This window comes from Ochlerotatus camptorhynchus, unplaced genomic scaffold (assembly GCF_037179485.1).
Source record: "Ochlerotatus camptorhynchus isolate MF236.1 unplaced genomic scaffold, CSIRO-AGI_Acam_v1.1 ptg000380l, whole genome shotgun sequence".
NCBI lineage: Eukaryota > Metazoa > Arthropoda > Insecta > Diptera > Culicidae > Ochlerotatus > Ochlerotatus camptorhynchus.
The window spans coordinates 173576-199867 of NW_027040868.1; the positions used below are offsets into that span (position 1 = coordinate 173576).

Below are 26292 nucleotides of genomic sequence, written 5' to 3' on the forward strand. Positions count from 1 at the left end.
TGAAGTATATTTTTTAATTTTCGATGATGATAATTTTGTAGAACAAAGTATACATACGGTTTTCCAAGATTTTTTATTATATTTATAGGGTTAACCACCCCATTTTCGGCCTATTAAGCACAACCCGCACTCAGTCTTTCTTAATCTAGCGCAGTTTAGCACCAAACGGAATGTTCTTATTATTGATGGATTCAAAATTTATTAACGTTTCCGCACGTTTTTTTTTTTTTTTTTTTAATTCTTTATTTAAGAGATTTTTAGCCTTAGGCTAGTTCATCTCTACGTTTCCGCACGTACCAGAAGATTTGATAAAGAGAAACTAATCGTTGAGATATTGTCAAAAGTCTAACACTGCTTCTTGACGCCAAACTCGGCCTAACACATTGAAACGCCAATGAATTCACTTCGGCCTATCGGATGAAGATAAAAATTGATTCGGTCGGAGCGCTTCTTTTGTATTTGGGAATAATGGGTGTAAACATTCATACCACGCGTTCTCATTGACTTCGTTTGGTAGTTTATTAACTAAAGTATCGTACCAAACGCATAATTGACTTGTTAACTCTGAAATCATGGATTTACTTGAAGTTTTCTGCTCTGTAGGCCCAAAATGGGCGATTAGGCCGAAGTAGTTCTCTACCCTATGTCTCATGTTTACAACTACAACTTCATACGTTAAGTTTACGATTTACAGAGTTGGTGGAAAATGCTATCTAACATGAAGCTTTAAGTGTGATAATTTATTAGCTAGAGGATAGTCTGAAAAGAGTAGGTAGATAGTTTCGCTAGAGTACGGCAGAATAAAAATTGAATAGAATTAAAAATGAGCGAAGGGCCATAAATGCGACAGTACTAGTCAAACGCGCACTTCATTACCGTACATTGTACGAGGAGATTTGAAGTATTTCTTAAAATCCCTTGGTACTGGTATTTAACCGGTATTACCAGTACTGAATCTCTCGGTGCTGAAGTACCGGTACTCGAAAAAAAAGGGTCCGGTACTTACAATCCTACTGCTGACAGTAGCCGGGAAGTGATGTTTTGGTTCAAATGAGAAGAGGTGGCTGAACTACAGTTAGTGCTGATTGGCAAACACGGTATGAAGAAAACAGAAGAGAAGATCCGTGTACTGCGTTCGTTGCGAGCTGTGTGATGAAGACTAAGCGTTTGGCGGAGGACAACAGCTAAAGGGTATAGTCGCTATATTAATAGAATCTCGGGAACCAATTGAGTTGTCAAATAGCGGAACCAATCGAGGAAATCACGACCAACAACAGAAAAGAACACATCAGTTATTGCGAACAAAACTGGAACCCCTTTTCTCGTGACTCAAGACTCGCCTACGCAAATTAATACCATCTTTGGGTAGGGGAAAGTATTCTCCTATCCGATGTTACTCTTAATTTGCGTTCGATTGGCGAGGAAAAAAATAATTGTTCGTCTACAGTATATTGAATTGGTTCTGCTTTTTAATAAATCGAAATTTTATCCGCCAGACTATGAATATAGCGACTATTACGGGGAGTGCCGTCAATAAGATACCTTTTTTTTGACGTAGGACTACGTCTGTGATTTCTATATGGGGGTACACTTTGTGAAAACCGAAAATGGAACATGTAACAAATTAAGAAAGATTTTGAACATTAATAACTCAGCTGCCCCTGGTCCAATTTCAATTATTTTGTCACCAATCGATCAGAAATATGGCTATAATAGCAATGCTTCCGAATGTTGATTTTCAACAAGAAACTATTGAAAAACTGGTAAATGTCCAGCATTGTCCAAAAGCGTCGAATTAACTAACAAATCCACCAACTACCTACATGCATATGCTGCTTCCCCAGCACAGTCGTCAGTGCGAACAGGGAATAGGGAGGATGGAATTGCATAATATTTTGTACACTCATCGCCATATTCAGAACCACACGCTCCTAACGACCACACAAAATGCTCTCCAGAGTTGTAATCTTGTAACCAAACTTGGAAACAGGGGATACACTCAAAAATATATCACATATGTAATGCATGAAATCCATGTGAATTTCACATAGCTTTCCAAAAAAAAAGAAATCGTTTATGGACTTTGTCGTTCAGTTTTTCCTGGACATTTTTGTTAAATAAGCTAGAATTAAATAAAAAAGGTTTTTTCCCATACATTTTTAACCGCTTTACTACCAATCCCCAGAGAGCCAAAACATTCAAATTTGAAAGAGAAAATTCACCCTCACGATCTCAATATCTCAACAGTTGATGACATATTTTAATGACACTCTATAACATTTGGTGGCGGAAGGAGGATTAACATTTGAAGTCCCTCCCATTTTGCATATTCTGCATAAAAAATATATAAAAATGTCCACCCTTTTAACATATTCTGCATGAGAATACTATTTAACAAAAATTTCTAGGAAAAAAAAACTGAACGATAATGAATGATTTCTTTTGAATTATTTTGACCATAATATGCATCCAAAGCGTTCCATCAACTTTTCCATATTTCTAACTTACTAGGAACAGCGCCATCAATGAGAAAAATAGCCTTGACTTAATGGAGAAAATTATTTTTGTAGTTCTTTAAAAATTTTACTCTAACTCTTTTCTTAAATGAACTTGGTGGCCCTGAAAAGGGTCGTTTTGTTACTTGGTTGTTGGTGATAATGATGCGTAGACGACATCCATGGCCGGGACTGTCTGCTCTTGGCGTGTTCAGTGAGGGCATCACAGATCACATTTTCTCGGCACACCTTCAGCACACCTCGGGTTTCCTCCTACATGGCGACTCCTTTACCAAATCCTTGCCACCCTTGCCACGACCAGTCATGCCTCCTGGTTGTTTGCCGTTGAACGGGTGCATTGGTTACTGTGTATAGCCAATAGGAAGCGAGAAAATATGGTACCGGCAGAGCTGGTTGTCTATCCCAGTCGGCGCCGCCGGGATGTTCTGAGGCATAACATCTCTAATCACGCCTTCCTTCGGATGGGAAGTAAAGTCGTTGGTCCCCGGTTCATGAGTTGATGGGTCGATAGGTAGGGTCCAGGTGTGGGAGCTGCCTTCCTGGCACGTCGGTAGCATTGGTGCTCAGCACGGAAAACAAGATCGACGGAAAAAAACAAACCAAAGAGCTGGTTGTCTATACAACAGGTAGCTAACTTCGCCTTCGCATTCGTTGCGATTCACCCGTTCAACGGCAAACAACCAGAAGGCATGACTGGTCGTGGCAAGGGTGGCAAAGGATTTGGTAAAGGAGTCGCCAAGTGTCATCGTGTGATAACATCCATGTGATAACATTCGTCGTCTGGCTCGATGCGTGATGCCGTCACTGAATATGCAGCTGCCTTCACGTCATCACCATCTTCCAAAGGCTTTAAGTCTGTAGCCTTTTCATGGTCACCAACATTTTCCAAAAGAGTTAATTTTCTGAACATGTCCCAACTAAAATTCATATCACAAGGTTCTTTTCAGGGCAATCATAGTCATACATAGTATAAACAGAGAGAACCCCGCTAAAACTCCTATTCCTTCACAAAACACATGCAGTTAACAAAAATATGTATTATACCATACTACGTCATCATTGCATACAACCCCATTGGGCTGTCCCTTGTAGTTTTTTTTTCTTTCTTCAGAGTGGTATAGCAATTCAACAACGCTGTTGCACAGCAAAATCCACTGTAGTTGGTAAAATGTATTATCAAAAAATGAATATTACCTATTAATTCACCCACACTCACCCACACTTCTAATTACCTTAACCCGTTAACGCCCAAGCAGTGATACAAAATTTCATGACACTCACTCAACACTCGTCAACGCATCAACCGACTATCGCTGACAGAACGTTTTGTCACGCAATGAGAGGAAGAGTAATTGCAAACAACAATCACCATAAATGGTCGCTCACAGGCAAAACGTAACACTCGCTGCTGATGATGTAAAACACAACGATAACAATGAAGACTTCTGCAGTACGATAATGAGAACAACCGCAACGACAGAAGAAAATGAAAACAATGTCAACACATTCCAAATTCGTCTCGGCATGTGCGACTGTGTGAGTTACAAACAAAACTGGCAAAAGTAAACGGAAGGTGATGGGATCACTCACCAACACATAAGCAAGCAAATCAGCAACTGCTTCAAAACGAGCACAGTTGAGTGTCGTGATTGTCGGGAATGACCAGATCAGTGATAGATCACCACTGAAGACGACATTCACTTCGACAAGCACATTGAGAGGAACGTACCAAGCGTTACTACAATCAGCTGTTTGACGATCGTGATTGTGATGGGTCGCAACTCTGCGCCCAAGTCATTTTTGGCCCCCGAACAATGCACGATTTTTTCAGCAGCTTGGGGAAGACCATGTATGCAGTTGTCAAAAAATTGGGGAATTTTGAAATCATAAAATGGGTAAAAAAAACAATCATTTAAAGAATCAGTTCACGGTTGCATAATGGGTATATTTTTTACCCACTAATAGTTGAAAACACACTTGAAAATTTTTCCGTCTCATTTCATTTCATTTAGAAATCTCTAATCCTTTCATTGACGTTAAAACTCCTACTGACAATCTAAATATCATACTGTTCCAGAATTTAAAAAGTACCTAACATCCATTAGCGGTTCATATCTTTGCATATAGATGACGTCGAGCACTGTATTCCATTGGGATCCCGTAAAAGCAAACAAAAAGTGACGACTTTCAGCTTTAAAGTTCAAAACTTAATAACCGAATCAATTCAACATTGGACCGATTGTACACGGTTCTCATTGTTCGGTCAAAACCTAGGTCAAAACTTATGAAAAAGTATGGATTTGAACAAATACTTCGTCCACTTTTTTCTTCGTGTAATAAAATTTGATCGGAACACCTGTGTTTATTTTAAATTAGAATCCATTTGCAAAAATGGGTATTTTTTACCCATTTTACGGTAAACAAAATTTAAGAAAATGGGTAAAACTCCATTTATTGGCAGAGCTTCCATTTACCCATTAATCAGTAATCCATGGTTTACCCATTAAATGAGAAGGGTCACTTTTAGCGAGAATGGGTATGGGTAATGGTGTAGTGGTAAGCGTGATTACCTCTCACCCCAGCAGGCCTGGGTTCAAAACCAGTCGGCGCCGCCTGGATGTTCTGAGGCATAACATCTCTGATCACGCCTTCCTTCGGAAGGAAAGTAAAGTCGTTGGTCCCCGGTTCATGAGTTGATGGGTTGATAGGTAGGGTCCTGGTGTGGTAGCATTGGTGCTCATCACGGAAAACATATCAAGGGAAAAAATAGATCACTGGGCGTTAATGGGTTAAGATTGGAAACCCAACAACAATTAAGTATGCATCACGACCGACATGAACAATAATCAATCGATTCGGTTCTCCTGTCTTCAAGGTTCCAAATTAACAATAATATCCATCAATCGTCGCAAACGGCGAAACGGTTGCCGCTGGGTCAATTCGCTGCTATCGACGTACAACAGGACAAGCTGATTTTCGATGACTGAAACAAAAATAAAACCAACGCAATCAGTAGCTTTTCCTTGAGCTTTTCTATTGCATATCCGATGTTGCACCACTTACCGAGAAGCCATTTCTGGCTGAAAAGTACCCGGACACAAGTGGCATCCGTTTGAACTTGCATTTTCACTCCAGCATGAATAGGGCCTGTGAACGTTTGCAGTTTCTATCAGTTTTGCGCTTTCGTTACCGCTGGGAAATGAAATGAAAACTCTGACAGTTCCATCAAAGATTAGGGTGGTTATTTCTTTGTGTTTGTTTTCACAACCCATTCATATTTTGTATTTAATTTTATTTAAAAAAAACCGAAAAACCCGAGATATTAAATTTCTGCAAAAGGGCGCCATTGAAAACCAAAAAAAAAATCAATATGGCGTAAGTGTGTGTAAAATTGACAGTTTGTCAAACAAAAGCGCGTAAAATTGATTAATCTTGTACACTATTTATGAGGATTTTTAACAGTAAAAACACAAAATAAAAATCTAAACTATTTTCCACTGATTAAAAAGGACGAACACAAGCTGAACAGTGCAAATAATAGACGTGCATTGCTTACTGAATTAAAATAAGTCCATATTTTCGCTTCGAAAACTTTGACAGCTTTTTTCACAGTTCGACAGATGACTATAAACTTTTACTTGAAATTTGCCTGGAATTCTAATCACAATCAAAATGTTCTTCAACATATTGAATTGTCCACCAATCTATCCAAACCTCAGTATCTTGAATATTATCTGATATCTTAAAATCTTTAAGATTAAAGTATTCCTTATTCCAAATTCAAAAATCAATCTCTCACTATCCACAATTTCTACTTTATGATTTCGAATTTATTTCCTTTCGGTTATTCAGTTCGATTGCTTTCGGTAGGTGGTATTTGGAAAATTTATTTTATGTAACTTTGGACGTGTCCATAACCATGTGCATAGGCTAAAGAGAGGGGGGTAACACCCAACCGAGAAATGTATGGTTCAATTACCGATGTGTATAAAAAGTGTGTAATGTGGTCATCGGAAGGTTTTTTTTATAATTTTGAAATTGATGAATTCCAAATTCACTGTGGCTAAAAAAAAACATCTCATGAAGTTTTTATACGAGAACTTTCACTATGGAAAAACTTCGTTGTACGATACAGTATATTGTAAGTACTGCCATTATATTTGTTGTAAGAAATGCGAACGAAGAGATTTAAAAAATATATTTGAGTGATTTTACAATTCATGACAGAAAATGTTTGAGACCAGCCCACCTTTTGATTTATGAAACATTTGAAATCTTGAAGTTGAGACAATTTTGTGAATTTAGAGATTTCCTATATATGTAGTAGTCATGGATTTTACCAAATTAAAAAATTTCTAAAGTTACCAACACATTTGAAAATTCGGAAAAAAATTAGATACTGAATTTTGAAAAATTTAAAAATTGTATTAGATACTGAATTTTTTGCATTTGAATACTACGGTTTAGAAGCATGCAAATAGATCCCATGCTAAAACAAATGCTAGGGACAGCCCAATAGGGTTGTACGAACTGTTGACGTAGGACTACGCTACTAAATGTAAACTATTTTAAGCAAATCATTGTTTCTTTATTTTTTGTAAGATTCCTATAAGATGGTGATTGATGAATTGCATGATCCAATCAGGTTGCAGCACGTGGCGGGTGGTTTCATACGGGTTTTACTCCGCTAGTTTGTTGGCAACTTGAGAAGCAATTGGGGTTTTTCCGTGAGTCGAAGTGACTCTCTGTCGCTAGTGAGATGACAAAAATCACGTCGTGGTAATATGACTCTCTGTGCAACTCAAATGGAGAGTCACGTCTCCACGACGAGACTTTTGTCACCTCACTAGTGACAAAAGTCACTTCAACTCTCGGAATAACCCCCTTTGTTTAGTTATTCGTCGTTACGGAAAGCCAACAGCAATGTTTGTCTTGTTGTTGTCACCATGTAGACTGGGGCACTGAGTGCGTGGCGCGATACTGCTCTCTTATATAGTGGCTGCTGGTTGACTGCAATCATGCCAAAAATTGTTGGAACAGTACATTAAGGTCTGATGGTTCTTGAGGTTCACCAATTTTTCTAAAGTGTATTGTAGAAACTTTTCCTGAATTTTTCTTAATGAAATCGATACATAGAAAAAATTCCGATCGATAGATGCAATAGTATTGAAATGTATCATAAAATAGCCGAGTTATAGTCGGTCAAACCCTGACCACATTTCGTTACATGTTCATTTTTCGTGCTCATAAAGTGTACTCCCATATAGAAAACAAAGACGAAGTCCAACGTCAAAATAATGCAAAAGGTTTGAAATATTGGCATAATAATGCAAGCAAAGACAAATTGCAGATGATGGTATGGTTTCCGTAAGAGGGCCACGTGCCATCGACAAACTTCAGGAACCTTGTTCCGATTATGATGCTGAGCGGGCAGCAATCAACTTCGCATAGTCGGATAGTCTCAGTTCGATTGAAGTCGTTGAAACTGAAACTCATATCATTTCCTTTCTAAAGTATGAGAGCAGATAAGTGCGTTGGTCAAAAAATCGACAGTCGCGATCATTTCTTTAATTACTCCCAAAAAAACATGCAAATGTGTTTTGTTCATGTCTCTGTCATTTGACGTCCAATATTTGTTCTCATTAGGTCATTTGAAAGGTATTGAATGAAATTTACTTCGACCATAAATCAGCTAAAGTTACAAAACATTTCAAAATTTACACTAATTACTAATTTTCTTGGAATTGACTCCGCCAAATTCTGAAATGAAGGTGGTGATTGAACATATATTCAATACCCAGCGGGCTCTAGTTGAGAATATTTGGTGGAAAAAATTGGAAAATATATGAATCATGACTATGCATCAAGTCATCGATTCCGGAAGAAAAAAATGAACACACAGAGCTCGGCATGAGCTTAACTGCTACCGTTGCAAGCCAAAAGCGAACTGTACATACATCGTACTGTGGGGTGACCACAAATTTTTGATTGGTGAATTGAATAAATATTCTTATGAATTAAATATTTTCTAAATTTTTCCACCAAATTTGCACCAAAGTGGCCCGTTCGGTATATGATAACAGTACTACTAGGGTTAGCTACCCCATTTCCGGCCTATTAAGCACAAACCGCACTTAGTCTTTCTTAATCTAGCGCAGTTTAGTACCAAACGGAAAGTTATTATTACTGATGGCTTCAAAATTTGTTTACCTTTCCGGTAATAATTTATAGATTTGATAAAGAGAAACAAATTGTTGAGATATTGTTAAAAGTCTAACACTGCTTCTTGACGCCAAACTCGGCCTACGGATTCTAAACTCGGCCTAACGCATTGAAACGCCATAAAAATTGATTTGGTCAGAGCGCTTCTTTTGTTTATGGGAATAATGGGTGCAAACCTTCATATCACGCGTTCTCATTGACTTCGTTCGGTAGCTTATTAACTAAAGTATCGTACCAAACGCATAATTGACTTGTTAACTCTGAAATCATGGATTTATTTGAAGTTTTCTGCTCGATAGGCCCAAAATGGGCGATTAGGCCGAAGTAGTTCTCTACTTTCATTTCAAAATTTGACCAACCCAATTCTGAGAAAATACGTCATGATTCTTGAGAATATTTTGTTTGCTCAATTTTGTTACTTTGCTAAATTGGACATATAATGACAGCGATATGAACAAAACGCATTTACATATTTTTTTGGGTGTAACCCAAAATTGATGATCGGGAGTTTATGATTACCTTTGTATGGGTCCCCTCACATTTCTCAATCCCACGCAATGAGAAGGCGTATTGTATGACAGGCAAATTTCACACGGTTCTTTTTTTTTTCATTTAGTGCGTCAGAGTACCCTTTCGAGTTGGCAAACCGATTGGGACACTGGAAAACTTTGACGGCGGATAAATGCAATAATGCCTTATGTTTCTACGAGAGCGTGGCTTAAAGTCGGAACTTCATTCGCGTGATGAGTACACTAATGCAGTTTGGCAGTGTGCGGATAATGGCGCCGCCATTTGAATACCCTTGAGATCCAACCCTATGTTCCTATTAGAGACGTGTTGGAAACTCACGATCTCTAGTTGATTTATGTGTTTTTTTTTTGTTCAAATGTCTAGCATACGAATTTAATTCGTTTGTGTTTTTTTTCTCTTATCTATGTTTGTCTTGTTCCGTCGATTAGATGAGCCGGTTGAACACCAGACGCGAACCCTGGTCACAATGCACAACGCTAAATATAGTGCTGGCGACAACTCTTCGATGAGGCAAAGAGTCCCAATTTCCATGCTCCTCACCTGATCCATCCCTCAAAACCCCGAGTACCCATGGGTTACCCTTTTTTAACCTCGAGTAAACCGCGAGTAATCGGTCCACCCCTACTAGCCGTAGTATTAAGTTATTCTTGTTAAACTAAAAATAATAAAATATCGGCTCAATTAAGCTAATGTGATTGAGCTTTAAATGCCGTGAGAACCGATAAATGAACCGCGAAAAAAATCCAAAACAATTTCAGTACATTCTAAACCTGATCAATATTATTAAAAAAATTTAATATTATAAAATTATTAAAAAATAACATCAATATAGGGCAAATTGTCTGTTTTCGGCAACCAAAATGTAATCGTCAATTTCGCTGTATTCGATTCCTTAGTCTTTCAGCTTCAATCTGATTACATTTTTACGACTGAGCAAACCTGTTATGCCTGGTGTTTCTTCAAATGAAATATACGCACTACAAAATATGGCTGATTTCGTGTTGCCAATAATAGAACAGCTGGTTAACACGCAGTAAACATTCAAAGGAAGCCAAAGAAAAAGAGCCTGCCGACAATAGTGGCCCTCATCTGAGAAGTTTGTAGCGTTGTAAAAACGATTTCAACCCGTTTTGAACGACTGAAGTGGATAGCGTAGCAAGCAGCAATAAATATAAACATTTTTTTTTAATATTGGCTAGGGGTCTTAATGATATTTATTGATTTTTCGCTACAGTTTCGGACTTTATTGGAAGAATCTATATGTAGTTAGATTTATTTTAGTAAAACGTTCAATTTTCAACTTTTTACCTAGTGGATTAATGATCTTTATTATGACTAAAAATGAGCTAAATTTCAAAAAGTTTAGTTCATTGCATGTCAATATATTAAGGTGTTTCAAGAAAAAAGCGTTTTTCTCAAATAGCTCTTACTTTTAATAAACGCAACCAAATAACCACAATACTGTACCAATAACTGAAAAATGTATGATTATTCAGCAACCAAAAATTTAGAAACGTTTCTCTTTAAATTGGACTTTTACAGCTGATTTTTATAAAATTACATCTGTACGCTCAATTTTGATATACATTACTATGTATGTGTGCGTGACGCTGCTAAGATTGTCTAGAATACGTAAGTTACTCTATATAATGTTGGCCTTAATTTGTTTTTTTTTTCCAACATAAATATAAATTTACTCCAAGATTGTGGTTTAAGGTTCAGTGTTAAATAAATCATCGCATTTATACACATAAAAAAAACTGAAAACACTCGTCAACCCCCGTAAAGTGTTGACGTCTTCAAATTAGGGCATTATACTCGCATAATTCCACTCATGCTCACTCACCCTATAGCGACGACAAACGAGTTGGTTAGGACGACCTCTATCCACATGGTGACAACTCCCTTGGAAACAAGCAAACCCGGATGTGAGATGCTGCATACATCTAGGCATTTGCTCTTTTCTTCATTCCACTAATGTGCAAACAACGCCGGCTTATCCTAGTCCTAAAAACAGCTCCGTGATGAAGAACAGCGTAGATGATGAAAATTCCTACCGAACGATTAATTATCCACTAATGATGTATACGGTATTTCACATTCATCGATACAGCACCCTACTGGCACACATACTGGTACAAAACAAGATCGCTAGATCGTGCGAAAACACTTTCCGCCCTAATTTTCTTCGCATCGGTTATTTTGCTCTATCACTTTTGCAAAACGCTCCTGCGCTATCCAATTTGCTTTTCTTCCCCATTAAGTTTTACCATTTTCCACAGCCCTTATCTTTTCGCCGTCGTACCGCACCATGCGGGTGGACATTCGTTTAGAAAACAGCACTAAATGTCTACATCACAATCAATTCACCGTTCGAGTCCTTCTCCACTAGCTGCTTCGCTGGATGGATGGAAGGCATAGTTTTCCCATGCCCTACTGAGGCAACCGAGATTTTTCCAACACTTTGCTTTCACTTCTATTGCCACTTGTATAGATAGCACTTCAGAATACTGACCTGGACACTATTCACACTTTGCCTCGGGCTCAAGAGCATTAGCACAAGTTTTCCCAAATACTACTTTTTTTCTATTTCTTCAAACCGAAACACTAAAGTATAGCCGCTCGCACGGAAGGAACAATATTTTTCCTAACGTTCAACCCTCGCTGAATCATACCGAGGGAAAACAATGAAATGTAAGGAAAAATCACACCTATAGATACAAACGACAGAGGAGCGAAAATTGATTTACTTGCACGACGGTCGGGTAAAATTTTCGATATGAGACGTGCGCGAAGATTGCGAAAAACAAGGAACGTTACTTTTTCGATGAACTCACTCTCCCGGGGTTGGGAAAATTTCTCTCATAGAAGACTGCTTTTCCACGGGAGCTGGAGAGCAATCTCATCTCCTATACGAGCTCGTGAGTGTTATTTTGTTATCAGAATGCAAGATGTTTGCTCCAGCAGCAGAGAATAGGTGAGAGAGAAGCACTCAGCAGCCTGTTGATGGTGGTGACACTTGCGTAGCAACGCGGCATGACACTTTCATAATTGAACAATATCGTGAAATGTTAGAGTGAGAGAGTAAAGCTGAGTTCTTCTGCAGGAAAATTGTGTAACAAATGTTCATCATTCAGGCAGGGTTGAATTCGGGAAAATGTCCTATTGCCCATTGTTTAATCATTAAGTTCAGTAATATTTTAAAACCACCCCATAAAAACAGGCAGATGTGCCAATACTACTGCGGAGTCAATTGCAATTCATTTTCGACAAAACTGCTAATTTAGGATTGAACCAAATCAATCACATTCAGAACCAACAAAATTGCTATTTAGACTTCTTACTTACGACAATTTATGAAGATTTCTGTGTGACCGACTCATTAAACCCATTATGGAAAAACGAAGCGTTTCACACAGCAATTGAATATTCTTTATTTGTGCACGTATACCAAAGACCCATCGACTGCGAATACGAGGAAGTTTTTGAATACAAATTAGCAGCCTACGAAAAAATCAAACATAAATTAAACAACGTCGATTGGCAAATAATTCTAAGGAATGAAGGCAATGCCTAACCTGCTGTAGACATCTTCTACCAAATTTTATCAGGAATAATTTTGGAAAAAAAGACACTACAGAAGCACAAAAAATGTAGTCTAGGATAACAGACAAATAAAAAACATAAAAATGGAAATCATAAAGCACATAAACAATACAAAAAATACAATGATAGTGAACATTTGGCCATCTATTTGGACATATGCGATCAGTACTGCATTTGAAGAATTTAATTCAAAAACTGAACTTGAAATAAAGTCCTGTCCAAAAAACTTCTTCAATTACGTAAAATCCAAATAAAAATCTGACAATTTTCCATCAATAATGCATCTTGACGAACGTGTCGGGGATAGCTCGGAAACAAATTGTATTCTTTTGCCAATTTATTATTTTCAAGAAATCTATACTATTACAGATTTTCAAGAATTTAGACGCTTCAAAAGATCCTAGACCTGACGGAATTCCTCCAGTATTTTTGAAAAGTCTAGCAATGGAACTCGCTGCTCTATTGTTTTGGTTTTTTGATATGTCACTAGAATCCGGAACCTTCCCAAAAATATGTAAAAGAAAAAAAATAAAATAAATAAAATATTATGAAATTTTTCCCAGCGTACCAGTCAAGGAAGCGATCAACCATTTGGAGGACTGGCTATTAACACAATGAGAGGATACAGCATGGAAAAACAAGGTTTGGACGTACCTTAAGCTGACCCGCATTGGTATGGAAGAGAACTACTGCTCTTTCCGAGGTAACTTCTACAATCAGACGAAAGAAGCCCCAATTCTTTGGTGCAAGCAATGTAAATATTTACCTTATTTGACAAAACCCAGGTAATCGTGACGTTTGATTATTGAAAACAATTTGAATGAAGAAAAGAGACCTACTGCTGTCATGATTACACACTACGAAAAAGACATGTAAATTTCAGTGCCTTGAGACCGACACATGCAAGCGGCCCTTTTGACATAAGAATCAGTTGAAAAGGACGAGAATATCAATTCAATCAAACGCACTTTTAGTCGAGTTGCATACACTCAAAGATAAATTAAATCAAAAAATCTTAAAAAATATGCAGATTCCCGCTTCACCTTATTGAGTCCGAGCCATGATTACTTCGGCAGTAATCATGCATGATTAAAATCGAAATAATCTTCCCAGTATTAAATTTTATTCTTTTTCAATACTGATATGTAATTAAAAAAGATTAAAATGAAATCAAAATTTTTAAAATAGAATCAAAAATGATTAAAATTTATTCAAAAAAAGATAATCTACAATCTAATCAACCATTATTAAACTGGGATTAATATCAGACGCTTATTTTTTAGAAAGAGAGTAATAATTTTTAATCATTCGATATGATTAAACTGAGTTTAATGTCAAATTGATTAAATTTCAAGCAAAATGGGATTAGTTTAATTTATCAGTCTATGTTTCAGTTTCAGGACACTTAATTTTACATGCCATGTTTGTTTACGTTCCATGATTTACGTCAAAGCAGAATTACGTCTCGTGTAAAAATAATAAATTCTAAGTGTGTACCTGGGTTTTGTCAAATAAGGTAAATATTTACATTGCTTGTACCAAAGAATGGGAAATCCCCTATCCCCTTCTTGTGTGACCTTCATGTAAATTTAGGTGCTCTGAGAGTGATATATACACACTTAGAAAAAATCATGTAAATTTAGGTGCTCTGAGAGTGACATATACGAGCGTCAATTTTGACATAAATTTGAGTCATTACAGACGTGAAATATAGCTCAATAAAACGCACTTTTCGTTGAGCAACGAACTTTTCAGTCTCGGAGCACTTAATATTACATGACATGTTTGTTTACGTCTCATCTTTTATGTCAAAGATGGATTCTGTCACGTGTAAAATTAGTAATTTCTAAGTGTGTTTTCATGGCCAACTTGGAGACAATCCTGAAGGAGAAAGGACTATTACCAAACCGTTGGTGGAGGTTTGTTGACGATATCTTCAGCGTAGTTAAACGGGAAGCCCTCCCACAAATTTTAGATTAGATCAACAGAATTCACAAGGATATCAAATTCACTCACGAGGTACGAAAAGACGGGAAACTCGCATTTCTCGATCTTCTAGTCATCAGGGAATCGTCATCATCTTCTTTCTTTGCTTGAATACGAAATTTACAGGAAACCAACAAACACCAAAAGAGTTATCCCCTATACTTCCAACCGTTCGTTCCAGCAGAAAATGGCCGCCTTCCACCACATGATTCATCGGATGCAGACTCTTCCACTCAGCGATACAGGAAAGGTTAAGGAATTACAGTACATCTTCGAAACAGCGAGACTCAACGGATGCAATGAAACTATTTCTCTTTCACAAGGGTCAGAAGGACCCGTGTCTACGCCCCTAGCTGCTGGTCAAGCCACTGCAACCGTCCGCGGTCCTCTTTTGTGAGAATTGTTAGGGTCATTTTAATAATTGGTAACCTAGAAAAATTTCAACGTTTTTTGCACCTTTTGTGCTAATCTTCGATCACTGGGTTATGTTCTACACAGCAAAAAAATAATTTTGATATCACGTCAAAGTGGATGCACTACAATCATGTCGAAAATATGGTGTAATAGGGTTACGGTATGTAATGTGGGTCTAGTCCTTTCATTCGGCCTATCACGCAAATAAATAATTAATTAAGGAATATTACACAAAAAATAAGGAAAATATTGATCACTGATGATTGATAAATGTGTACCACACACAAATCAATTTATATCACAACATTTCAATACATTTTCAGCTCTCGTAAGTAATAAAACTGGTTGAGAATATCACTCTGTTCGGAGTTTTTAGCCGCCATGACTTCTAAGGTTAAGATGGGAAGGTTGCACTGACGATCATCAAATGGCCTGATTATGGCATTTATTGAATGGAATTACCTGATAATACACACTAGACGTAAAACTCACAGTTACTGTTTGAATATTTTATGTTTATTTTAATTGTTTAACAACGTTTTCACAAGTAAATCATGGACCCAACTTTAGGGACACATTTCTTTTCTATGTTCCTAACTTTGGCCCATGAAATTCATTTGACAGCATATAGCAATAAGAGTAACGTCAACAATGTGGTTTGCATTTGGATGATAAGGAACGAACAGGAAGGGAGATTTTTTCTGCCAAATCTGTATAATGAACATCACAATGTTTTGATTTAGATATTCTGCGGTCGAAAGACGATAAGCGAAATTTTTAATTTTTAATTTTTAACTTGAGTGATTTAATGTAGTTTTCGTAAAATTTTCTCTAAGAAATGTTTTGAGGAATGAAGAGTATTAAGTTAACAGTGATAGTGATAAAAAAAAATACATAAGAAAACGTTACCAAGAGCGTTTTTTTTGAGAATCAAACAGGATAGGACGAAGTTGCATCCATAAATAGACCCAATTTGGGGACAATAGACCGATATTACATACATTTCCCTGGTGAGTTTTTGTCTTAAAAAAAGTAAGTTTTTCAACTTTTTGCGGTTCCTGATAGCAAACGACATGATAAGCATATCTAAGCATACCATTTAGCAGTAGAATATCGTTTGCAGGTAAATTAATTGATGAGTTATGATTAAAAACGTAATCTATGGCTGCATATTAGACCGAGGTTAGGGACGTATACCCTATTACTTGCTAAAAAGGACAAAATTATCATTAATACAATGCATGAACTGACATTACGCTGCTTTTACTGCATTTGTTTATTTATGTGGTGATAAAAATTACATGAAATTTTCGACATGATTGTAGTGCATCCACTTTGATGTGATATCAAAATTATTTTTTTGCTGTGTATTAGGGATTATATTTTAATTTCAAAGTGGATAATATATCAAAGTGGAAAATAAGCAGAGAACATAGTGAATTTTCAAACAAATTAATAATTAACAGCTTGATTTAGTTCGACCTGACATTTATTTTATTTTGAGGGATTTTCTATAAGAGTGTGAGATTTTGTAGAATGGTGAAAATAAGCTAAAAGGGGTTCATTTTACTTGCGCATTTATTCACTCTTCAAATTCACTTGCTCCTCGTTGCGGCCGTGATGAATCGGTGGTCGACATTGATGAGATGGCGGGAATGGCCCACGTGGCGGCGTCGGCGAGCTGCCAACAAACGTACGCAGCTGTATAGGGCTTCCAGACGACGGGGGGAATCCAGATGCGGCGGCAGGTGGCCTTTATGTAACGGAGGCCAGCGTTTCACTTCGCTTTGTCCGGGGAGTGGTACACTTTTGTGCGCGCGCACTTTAACCGCGAGTGTCTAACTTTAGTCGAGTGGGATTTCTATCGAAAGTTCTTGGACGGTCTTAACAAAAGGTCCAACGGTTCACCAAAGTCACGTGCACTCGCGTCGTACTAGTACGATTTATTTTTCTTCTACCTTCTGAACCGTGGACCACAGAAACTTAACACCATACTATTATCCCACTCGACGGATCAACTAGCCCTTGGCGAGCGTGTGGTGACGCTAGTTGATCACAATTTTTGATCCTAAGGATCTGAACTAGCACTTGACGTGGAAACGCTAAGTCACGTGTAAAAAATGACTAGCCGCGAACTTCACTCCTCCGGACGAACTATTATATTACAAGAGGCCATCCCCATGTCCCCGGAATCCTTATATAGCTTTTTGGGGAAAGCATCGCATCAAAAGGATACCCTAAACAAAAGCCGCGTACGTTGGCTCCTTCTTGATTCAGAGTCAGTGGTGATGACAGCAGCAACAAACAATTTTATTGGAGAAGGTTGGTATTACGGCGAATGATAATTTGAATTTAAATTTTATGGCATGATAATTTCATTGCTTGTTCGCTTTATATTGTATGATAATTAATTTAATGAAACAGATTAACGAAACTAGGAAGAAATTTAAATACTACTGAATAAATATTCACAATGCCGAGAGACAATACCAACCTTAGGCTAATAAACACTCAATATTTGACACTCAAACACATAACATGGAGTATATACAAATATTTTATGTTTAAACATTTACTAACAATATATTTTTATTTTTTTACAATATATACATTTTTATAAATTAAGCTGCCCCAGTAATCAAAGAATCATTGTAACCGTGGAAGCATTGTTTACAACAAGGAGACCACAATCCAGGCAATCATCGATTATTTACATCCCTCACCGCAGCACCTGAACCCTTCAAACGAGTGTTCGTTCCATTTGATCAAGATATTACTTGTAAGCTAGGACCACAGTTAAAACAATTCGGATTAGATTTAGTTTTCACCAGTAGACATAACCAGTTGAAATCATTGTTAGGATCCACTAAAGACCCAGTTAATGTTTTAGGTCGAGCAGGTGTATATAAAATAAGCTGTAATCATGTAACCAGTGTTGGCAAAATCAGAAATCAATTGATATTTTTCCGCTCTCATGCGCTCGCAATATCACGCGTGATATTGGAACAAAATATCATGCTTGATATTGATTTTACAAGCTCCTTTGATATTGCGAGACTATTCACAACGTGCAAAAATCAAGCTGAGATTTGATTCGACACAAAAATGATTCCATTGCACATCGTTTTTTTTAGAAATATTATTTTTTTTTATTAATTACTTTATTTGTACAGGCTCAATCGAATAAACTTTACAGAGCCGAGTTATCATTTTCGTTATACATTATTGATGTCTTATATTATATATAAGTTAAAGGAGCTGGACCGGATACTCGCGGTTGTCTCGAGGTTAGTGGAGATTTACAATTTTTTTGAATGGGAAAAGGGAGAGGGAGGTTTGAAATGTGGTTTTCGATACAAATATTTAATTAATCCTAAAACATGAACTAATTTCTATTCATCTTGAAAACAAACATTAAAAAAAACTACACGCACAATACACAAACTAAACACAAGGTTAATAAAACTTACAATCTAAGGTTAGTATTCTTAAAGTAAACATATATGAGTTTCATAAACTCCAGATCACGTCTAGCCAAAATATCCCGAACTGGAACATTAGGTTGTCTACCTCGAGCCCGAAGGGAATCGCACAGCTCAGATCTGACTCCACGATGCTCAGCACAAGACCAAAGGATGTGATCGGCGTCTTGGTAACCTTGTCCACATTCACAGAGATTGCTGTCTCCCAGCCCAACACGGAACAAGTGAGCGTTTAACGAATAGTGATTGGACATGAGGCGAGACATCATACGAATGAAGTCTCGACCCACATCCAACCCCTTGAACCAAGGACTCTTCGACACCTTAGGGATGATCGAATATAGCCATCGTCCCAAACTCCCTTCACTCCACTTATTCTGCCAGCTGACGAGTGACTGTTGACGATAAATGAAGAAAAATTCGTTGTAGGCGATTTGTCGATCGTAAATATCGCCTTCCATAGCGCCCACCTTAGCAAGTGAGTCCGCCATCTCATTGCCCGGAATCGAGCAATGAGACGGGACCCATGCAAAGGTGATGACAAAAGATCTTAAAGATAAAGCACTTAAAAGCTCTCGTATTTTCATGAGAAAATACGAGGAGTGCTTTACCGGCCTCATGGAGCGAATAGCCTCGACAGAACTGAGACTATCCGTAAAAATAAAATAGTGATCTGGTGCAAGTGAGGCGATCGTTTCTAGCGTATAGTGTATTGCCGCCAGTTCAGCAACATATACGGAACAAGGAGCTTGAAGCATTCGAGAGGCGCTATGAAATTCGTTAAAAATACCAAAACCAGCGGACGAATCTATTAGTGATCCATCTGTGAAGAACGATCTTGCGGAATCAACTTGGCCAAACTTTGCAGCGTAAATTGACGGAACAATCATGGAACGATGATGTTCTGGGATCCCACGAATCTCCCGCGTCATAGATAAATCAAAATTAACTGAATTGCCGAAGTCAGAGAAGCATACACGATGAGGATTATGCTGTGAAGGGCTGACATCCTGTGTTATGTACACGTAGTACAATGTCATAAAACGAGTTTGGGGGTTTAGCTCAAGAAGCTTCTCAAAGTTTGCAATCACCAGTGGGTTCATAATTTCACAACGGGTGAGGAGCCTGAGGGATAATTCCGAAAACCGATCAGATAGTGGCAACATGCCCGCTAACACTTCGAGACTCATCGTATGAGTCGAGTGCATGCATCCTAACGCGATACGAAGACAGCTATACTGGATCCGTTCCAGTTTGATGATGTGCGTTTTAGCCGCCGACTGGAAGCAAAAACTACCGTACTCTAAAACCGATAAAATCGTTGTCCGGTACAACGTCAGAAGATCTTGTGGATGGGCTCCCCACCACGTTCCGGTAATTGTTCGAAGAAAATTGATCCTTTGTTGGCATTTTCGTCTCAGATACTCAATGTGGGATCTCCAGGTGCATTTGGAATCGAACCAGACCCCAAGATATTTGAAAGACATGGAATGAGTGATCGGCCTACCCAAAAGTTGAAGCTTCGGTTGTGCTGGGCTATGCTTCCTAGAAAAAACGACCAACTCAGTTTTCTCCGTGGAGAATTCGATACCTAGCTGAATAGCCCAAGTAGACAAATTGTCTAAGGTATCCTGTAAGGGTCCTTGCAGGTCGGCCTCTCTGGGCCCTGTCATAGACACAACTCCGTCATCTGCAAGTTGTCTCAGCGTGCAGTTGTCACTTAGACAATTGTCAATTTCTCTGACGTAGAAATTATACAAAAGGGGGCTTAAACATGAGCCCTGGGGGAGGCCCATGTAACTAAATCGAGAAGCTGTAGAGTTTCCATGAGAAAAGCTCATATGTTTCTCTGACAGCAAATTGTACAAAAAGTTATTAATTAATGGAGAAAGGCCACATGCGTGGAGTTTGTCTGAAAGGACCTCAACTGATACTGAATCAAAAGCCCCCTTAATATCCAAGAACACAGAAGCCATTTGCTCTTTTTTAGCAAAAGCCAACTGAATTTCGGTGGAAAGCAACGCGAGACAGTCGTTCGTTCCCTTGCCCCTACGGAAACCAAATTGAGTATCTGAGAGTAGGTGGTTCGTCTCAACCCATTTGTCCAAGCGAAAAAGGATCATTTTCTCCAACAATTTTCGAATGCACGATAACATCGCGATGGGACGATACGAGTTATGATCTGAAGCCGGTTTTCCAGGCTTTTTAATGGCTATAACTCTCACTTGCCTCCAATAATCCGGAACAATATTGAGCTCTAGGAACTGACAAAACAAGTTCAACATGCGCCTCTTAGCGACGTCTGGGAGGTTCTTCAACAAGTTGAACTTGATTCTATCAGCCCCCGGAGCCGAATTGCCACACGAAAGGAGCGCGAGTGAGAGCTCCAGCATTGAAAAAGGCTGGCTGATGTCGTCTACCGAATTCGTCGTTTCGCGAGGAATCATCCGTGCCGGCACGGAATCAGGACATACTTTTCGTGCGAACTTAAGAATCCAACGATCTGAGTACTCCTCGCTCTCGTTGTTTGAAGACCGGTTACGCATCCTTCGCGCCGCATTCCACAGCGTATTCATCGACGTTTCGCGCGATAATCCGTCCACGAATTGCCGCCAGTATCCGCGTTTCTTGGCTTTGATGAGGCTTTTGAGTTCGCGTTCAAGAGTCGAGTACGCTTCGAAATACACGGGTGTTCCACGTTTCCGGAAAAGCTTAAACGCGTCGGACTTTTTACGATAAACCTCAGTGCATTGCTGGTCCCACCAAGGGGAAGGAGGTTTCCTACGCAAAGACGTTCCAGGAACCGACCGAGTTTGAGCTCGAAGCGCGCTGTCCAAGATCAGATTGGAGAGGAAGTTATATTCCTCCAACGGTGGAAGCCCTTCTACCGACGACACGGCTTCCTCTATCGCGGTCTTGAACGTTGTCCAATCGATATTACGGGTGAGGTCGTACGCGACGTTAACGGATTCCGACGAATTGAACCCACTGGCAATCGAAATTTTGATCGGCAAGTGATCACTACCGTGGGGATCTTGGATCACATTCCACGTGCAATCCAACGATAATGAGTTAGAGCAAAGTGTGAGGTCTAATTTACTTCCATTCGAGGATGGTCCAGCCAAACGTGTTACTTCTCCATTGTTAAGTATTGTCATATTGAAGTTATCACAGAGGTCATATATAAAAGTAGAACGGTTGTCATCATACAGTTCCCCCCAGCCTGTACCGTGGGAATTGAAATCTCCCATGATCAACCGTGGAGCAGGAAGTACCGAACATATATCTGAAAGTTGTTTTCGAATTACAACGGCTCTAGGAGGAATATAAACAGAAGCAATACAAAGGCTCTTACCTTTAAAAATAGCCTGACATGCGATAACTTCAATACCTGGAAATTGTGGAAGATTCACTCTATAGAAGGAATGGCACTTTTTGATCCCCAAAAGTACCCCTCCTCCACGCGAATCCTCACGATCCAGTCGAATAATGTTAAAATCATAAAAAGGAAGATCAATATCTGAAGAGAGCCAAGTTTCACAAAGAGCAAATGCATCACAATCATTATTGTGAACTAAAAACTTAAAAGAGTCTAATTTAGGAATAAGACTACGACAATTCCACTGTAGAATAGTGATCAAATCCCCGACCTCGTTTGGAAAATTATCCATCGAAGGAAATGATTGCTGCAAGGAGGGGCCATTTCAATGTCAATTGCTTTAAGAGGGTCTTCACAGTAGGAAGCATTGCCACAACAATGCTTTTCAGAGGATCAGAAATATTCAGGTACTTGAGGATATCGTCCACAATTTTATCAAATGAGAACAACCCAGATGAAGAAGGGGCTTCTGTTCTTAAAAATGGGACATCAGGGGTTTTGGATGTCCCCGGGAGAGGTGGAAAATCCTGGGTATAGTCAGTTCTTCTGAATCCAGGAGGAGTAGAAACTTCCTTTTTTCCACCACTCCTTTATTTGGGCAAGCTGATTTGAGGTTCTTCATTCTCAACTTTCTGCGAACGGATGCGTTTTCGTTTCCGTGCTGAAAAAAGGAAAGAAGTTCCCTCCTCAGCCAAGTCAGAGTCAGTCTCGTCATCTGACAAAAGAGAAAAGGGATTTTTGTCGTTGGTCGATGGCGTGGCCGTCTTAAGCATTTCTGCAAAAGACTGCCGGGAACGTTCCTTAAGTGAGCGTTGTAATTTCTCCCCGCGTTGTTTGTACACCGGACATGACGAGATACCATGAGGAGTTCCCTTACAGTACACGCATTTTGGTGCAGTGACTGTGCAGGCGCCATCCTCGTGCTTCTCCCCGCATTTGGAACAGCGTGCCTTGCTGCCACAGTGGGACGCCGTATGTCCCAACTGCTTACAGTTTTGGCAGTTCATGACCCGGGGAACGAACAAGCGCACAGGTAGTCGAAGTTTTCCCAGCTCGATGTAGTGAGGAAGGGCTGAACCAGAAAAGGTCACACGGAACGAGTCTGTGGGGGTAAAACTCTTTTTACCCTCGCTGACAGATACTGAGCCCAGTTTTTGGACATCCAGTATCTTCACCGGGGGAAGCAAACGGTTCTTGAAACGGCCAACCGCCTGCTTCTCCAAGATCTCGGGGGTCAGACTCGCTTCGGTGACCACACCTTCGATCTCCACATCACGATCTGGGATGTAAACTCTATACTCGAGCGTGAAGAGCTGGGAGGCAGCAATCTCGTTAGCCTGCTTCAGGTTAGAGACGGAGACACGAAGTTTATTGTGCCTAACCTTCGTGATTTCAGTCACGGCCGAGTATCGCTTCGTCAGATCATTCGTAATTTGCATTACATTCAAAGGTTTGTTTCTGGGCTGAAAGTAGACAACCCATGGGCCAGTCGAGTCATCTGAATAGGCTCGCGATCGGGGGTTTATCTGAGCCTGTCCTTTGCCAGACTGAGACGATGAACCAGGGATGACATCATCTTTCTTCTGAGATGACGTACGTTTTCGACCCTTCTTGCCATCGCGTGGCAAAGTGGTGTCATCTTCCGACAAAACGTCCATTTCGTCTTGCGACAAAATGTCCATTTTGCCGTACTAGTGGGAGCGAAAAACGCTCTACCACTGAAACGATAATCACTCGGACACAATACACAAAAAAAACTACAAACACAAAACACAAACTTAAAATTTAACAGATGGGCGAAAGAGAGAAACAAGAACAAAAACTTATCTGATACTCCTATACTACTACCACCGAGCGTTTAAACAGCAGCAGCGGAGCGACGCGCAGCGTGGATGATCTTCGATCAGCGTGTGCGGGCGGTCTTCGTTGGTGTGTGCTTGTATGAGGGTCGGCACTCAGCTGAACACACGATGATAGATGAGCGGTGTAAATGCGGAGGCAGATGCTGACACTCGATGACGATGATCCGTGTGCAGGTATGCGTTACCACGCACCGATGGTGCGCAAAATGGTTGGCGAATTGGCAATCGCCAAAACAATTTTCCTTCCGATGATGCCGAAAACACACTTTCTTCTCAGAAAAAAACTCACTTTTAGTTAATTGTTTAACTGGGAACTATGTCAGGAAACACTAAGCGAGAAAAACTGATAATTTAAATCAAGTGAATATCGAGAAAACTTCCAAAATAGCGGAGCGCGAACTAAGTCGACCGTACTTCTTGCTAGGACGCAGTGGAGTGTCTTTTTAGAAATAGAAAGCATAGTTTGCTATCTCTTTTTAGTCTTTACCGATGGCAGACGCGAAGGGACTGCTTCAAGCCGTTATGGAAGTTTCGGTTGCATTCGGGTGTAAAGCAAAAATCATTAAACTCAATCTCACCACAGTTTGTTGAGATTTGCAGTTGGTGAGATTTGTTAGCTTGATATTCCGAGCTGCGATATCACAGCTTGCAAAATCAACCGCAGTAGTTTGTTTGTTGATTTTTGTCTACGAAAATCAATTGTGATCTTGGGCGTTGGTGAGATTTGATTTTTTGATATTTTCCCAACACTGCATGTAACAAAGTATACGTAGGACAGGCCAAGAGAACTAAAGCATAAAGCAAGAGGAAAAAGGCCTAACATATGATTTCAAATCAAAGGTTGCAGAACACATCTTCACAGAGGACCACCAACTATCGACTACACCATGGAAATTGCATGTTGCAGAGAGCCTTGAGATCAACAAACAACGTAATTCAACTTTACTCAACAGCGGCACCGGTAGTGTAGTGGTAAGCGTGGTTACCTCTCACCCCAGCAGGCCTGGGTTCAATCCCAGTCGGCGCCACCGGGATGTTCTGAGGCATAACATCTCTGATCACGCCTTCCTTCGGAAGGGAAGTAAATCCGTTGGTCCCCGGTTCATGAGTTGATGGGTCGATAGGTAGGGTCCAGGTGTGGGAGCTGCCTTCCTGGCGTCGGTAGCATTGGTGCTCAGCACGGAAAACAAGATCGACGGAAAACAAGATCGACGGAAAACAAGATCGACGGAAAACAAATCAAGGAAAAAAAACTTTACTCAACAGGGATCAAGGAAACGGACACACATGACTTTTCAAGTTACTACCTAGGACACATCAACGAGTTAGCAGCGGAGTACCTGCTCCTACAGGAAATTAAATTTATGTTTACCTATAGCTAAGTGAAAATGTACCTGTGTTAATATATATTCCGTAATATGCAATGTATTTCTTCAGTCGAGATACAAGACACTGAAGAAGTCTGCTTATTGTAGACGAAATACGCGGTAGTGGAATTAAATGGAAATTACTAATCCTTCTCTTTCTCTCTCTCTCTTTATATAATAAATTTCATTTAGATGATGCGCAAACAGTGAACAACACAGCAAAAAAATAGTTTTGATATCACGTCAAAGTGGATGCACTACAATCATGTCGAAAATATGGTGTAATATTACTTGCTAAAAAGGACAAAATTATCATTAATACAATGCATGAACTGACATTACGCTGCTTTTACTGCATTTGTTTATTTATGTGGTCATAAAAATTACATGAAATTTTCGACATGATTGTAGTGCATCCACTTTGATGTGATATCAAAATTATTTTTTTGCTGTGAATCTAATGCTGCCACATCAAACTCTAGATCTCAATGCTCTAGTGTACGTGTACCGTTACATCAAAGGGTTGGCTAGCGGGTCATACCATGACGCTCGTCCACGCATCATGATATGAATGAACACAGCAAAAAAATAATTTTGATATGACGTCAAAGTGGATGCACTACAATCATGTCGAAAATATGGTGTAATATTACTTGCTAAAAAGGACAAAATTATCATTAATACAATGCATGAACTGACATTACGCTGCTTTTACTGCATTTGTTTATTTATGTGGTCATAAAAATTACATGAAATTTTCGACATGATTGTAGTGCATCCACTTTGATGTGATATCAAAATTATTTTTTTGCTGTGAAGCCACAGTTAAAATTATTTTGTAATTTTACACGAATTTCCATGCGCATAAAAAGAGCATGCATATTCATGTAAAATTAAATTGGTTTTTAAATTTACACGACTTGAAAT

The 26292-nt window shown here is 39.1% G+C and overlaps 2 protein-coding genes across 4 annotated transcripts in view; both read right to left on the minus strand.

Annotated features, from left to right (window-relative positions):
• LOC135710412 (probable serine/threonine-protein kinase yakA) overlaps nt 1-12033 on the minus strand; it is a 51715-nt gene extending 39682 nt beyond the window's left edge. For 2 of the 3 annotated variants that reach the window (XM_065232986.1, XM_065232984.1), the window contains exon 1: nt 11116-12033. The gene's annotated coding sequence lies outside the window, so the exon portion shown is untranslated. Of the gene's footprint in view, nt 1-1006; nt 1068-11115 lie in introns of those variants that run through there. The other variant, XM_065232985.1, reaches the window with a different exon arrangement.
• The window catches only part of LOC135710405 (uncharacterized), a 183169-nt gene that overhangs the window by 121686 nt on the left and 35191 nt on the right, over nt 1-26292 (minus strand). The gene's annotated exons all lie outside the window — the stretch shown is intronic.